Here is a 2893-nt window from a genome sequence, read left to right as displayed (position 1 = left end):
GAGGTATGCTGTCGCCTGGAGTTTATGTGGATCCTGCCTTCCAACCCTCTGCCCAGCCACAAGATGAGCCTGACCCTGCACAACAGCAAGGCCTTTGAGATGAGTCTCAGAATAACCCAGTATTTATGGCACTTTAGAAAACAGAAACCTCATTGAACCAGACCAATGACTCATTGCAATAAGAATTTGTACATAAAGCTGTTTTGGAAAAGCAATATATACTGTGTGTGACACGGCAATTTGCAAAAGCAAGATATGCACACGAGTTGAAAAAAGGTTCATTTTGTGGATGACATGTTGCTGTCCATAGTCTGTGCTGCTGCTGGAGGCCATGTTAATGTCTGTGATCCTTGCTGCTGCTCATTGTCATAGGCGGAGATACTTCTTCTGCAGTGATATCAATGACTGCAGACTCAAAATTGAGAATGAAAGTCATTCAAGGCTTCTGAGGAAACCTCTCCCCCACCAAAAGGAGGGTAAGGCAGTCCAGACAGGAACCCACTGAAGAGAGTCCTTAGAATTTGTTATAAACACGCTGAAGGATAGCTCTTCACAATTGATGGCTTCTGGCTGATGGAGTGGGAGGGGTGAGAATGGACTCGCATATCTTTAAGGGGCTGACCGCTGGGAGCTTGACCATGCTCCAATGAGTATATGAGCAACACAAATTAGACGTAGTGTATTTGGGGGACAGGTCATAAGAGTAGGAGGTAGACCTGGGAGGGATGGGGAGCAAGTATGATTAGGGGTATTATATGAAATTCCCAAATAGTCAATAAAAATATTGTTAGAAAAATATGAACCGCTTCACAAATTTGCATATTATTCTTACGTAGGGGCCATGCTAGCGTTCTCTTTACTATTCCGGTTTTTGTGCATGTGCTGCCAAAGCAAGCACAAGTTAGAGCCAACCCTTCTAGGATGTATAACCAACCCCCTGGGCTTAATTTCCAACATGGGAATAAAAATGTTTTTATTTAATTAAAAAAGATAAAGTACAATAAGTGGCACCCAAATGTTGGTAGCAAACAATAGCTGTGGAATTGACCTAAAAACAGAAAGAAAATTATGCCTAGAAGTGGAAACCCAGCCACCTTTCTGGGGCAAGTGAGGTCATGGGCATTAGAAAAGTATGTACTGCCACTACTTGGCTAAACCAGTACATTTCCTTACTAAATTCTAAATCATATCTTTATACACATCGTGTAGCTACCACTCCTCACTAAATAAGACTCTCTTTACAGCAAGTGGAGACCATAACAGAAAAACCATAACTTGATACAGTGCAGAGATCAAGGGATCATGGAGAAGCCATCTACATCTACATCATAGCGCCTGCAATTGTGGCTCAGGGAATGTTCTGGAAGAGAGGTTAGAAAGATTATAAGAGCCAGAGTATTACCACATTTTTTTTGTGTGTGTGAGAAAATCTCCCCCTAGGAATGGCTGAATAAATAAGACAGGAATAATGGCAATATCAATAGATGTACAAATGTGGAATGGAGCAAAGCTACCACAGGTTCCATGCCTAGACAAAAAATTATAGGCAGCTAGTGACCACTGAGAAAGAGAGAAATAATCTCTCCCAAAGATAAGTCCTGTATTTATTGGTCAGCCCTGGATATATATACAAACAACAAAACACAATTCCAGTGGGTTGTATTTATATTGTGTTATATTGTACATACATACATACATATCTAAGTAACAATGAAAGACAAGGAGGTTATCAAATTGAAAATTTGGGGAGTCATGATATTCTGGAGGGACAAAAAGGAAGGGAAAATGATAATAACTAATAAAATTAAAAATTCAGGGCTGATGACATGGCTCAGGAGGTTATGGTGCTTGCAGCCAATTCTGCATGAATTGACCTGAATTCAACCCTAAGGACCCACATAGTGGAAGGAGAAAATCAACTTCTGCATAATAAATGACAAGTGCTGGCAAGGAAGTGGGGAAAGAGAGAGTCTAATGAATGGCTAGTGGGGATATAAACTGATGGAGCCTCTATGGAAATGACCGTAGAGGTTTCTCAAAAACATAAAACAGACCTACCATAGGATCCAGCCATCCCAAACTAAGACAGACAAGGAAACAAAGTAAGAACTACCTTACCATAGAGACCTTCACACACACCAATTGTCTCACTATTCACAAGAGCCGAGGTATGGGATGAGTGTTTGTTCTCATTTCTTCATGACTGTCATTCAGACTAGAGTGAGCTAGGCTCTCCAGGCAATTTTCTTTTTCCTAATGCATAAGGGTGTCAAACACTTTCTTAAAATATTTATGGACCATTTGTACTTCTTCTTTGAGAATCACTTGTTCAATTTATGCCATTCTTTGGTTTGGATGATTTGGGGCTTTAATTTAAAGCGTTCTTGTTTGGTTGGGGGTGCTTAGCTTTTTAAGTTCTGTATAGATGCTGGATATTAACTCCCAGTCAGCAGTAGAGTTGAGTCAGTCTTCCTCCCACCCTGGAGGCTATCTCCTGATTCAGCTGATTGCTTCTCTTGCAGTACAGAAACTTCTTAGCTGAGTGCAATTCCATTTATCAAATTTTGGGAATTATTTCCTTAGCTAGTAGAGTCCTTTTCAAAAATCCTAGATGATGCCTATATCTTAAAGTGTTTTCCTTAACCATTTCAGGACTTTAGGAGTTACCTAAGATATTTAGTGCATTGTGAGTTGATCTCTGTACAGAGGATGTAGTTTATTCCTGTACGTGTAGATTAACTAGTTTACCATTTGTTGAAAAACACTACTTCTTCACCAACGTTATGTTTTTTTACATAACTTTGTCTATATTTCACTGCTGTAGCTGGGTAGGTTTGAGTCTCCATATATTGCACTGATCACGTGTCTGTTTAGGGTCAGGGTTCTGCCGTGT

At 40.1% G+C, this 2893-nt stretch overlaps 1 non-coding gene across 1 annotated transcript; it reads right to left on the bottom strand.

Annotated features, from left to right (window-relative positions):
* Positions 1–791: 791 nt before the first annotated feature.
* LOC115030029 lies at positions 792–898 on the bottom strand. The gene has a single exon (XR_003835621.1). It is a non-coding gene; the product is annotated as a U6 spliceosomal RNA (small nuclear RNA).
* Between the last annotated feature and the right edge of the window lie 1995 nt (positions 899–2893).

This window comes from Mus caroli, chromosome 19 (assembly GCF_900094665.2).
Source record: "Mus caroli chromosome 19, CAROLI_EIJ_v1.1, whole genome shotgun sequence".
Classification (NCBI taxonomy): domain Eukaryota; kingdom Metazoa; phylum Chordata; class Mammalia; order Rodentia; family Muridae; genus Mus; species Mus caroli.
Note: the sequence above shows the minus strand (reverse complement) of the source record. Positions and strands in the feature narration are given on the sequence as shown.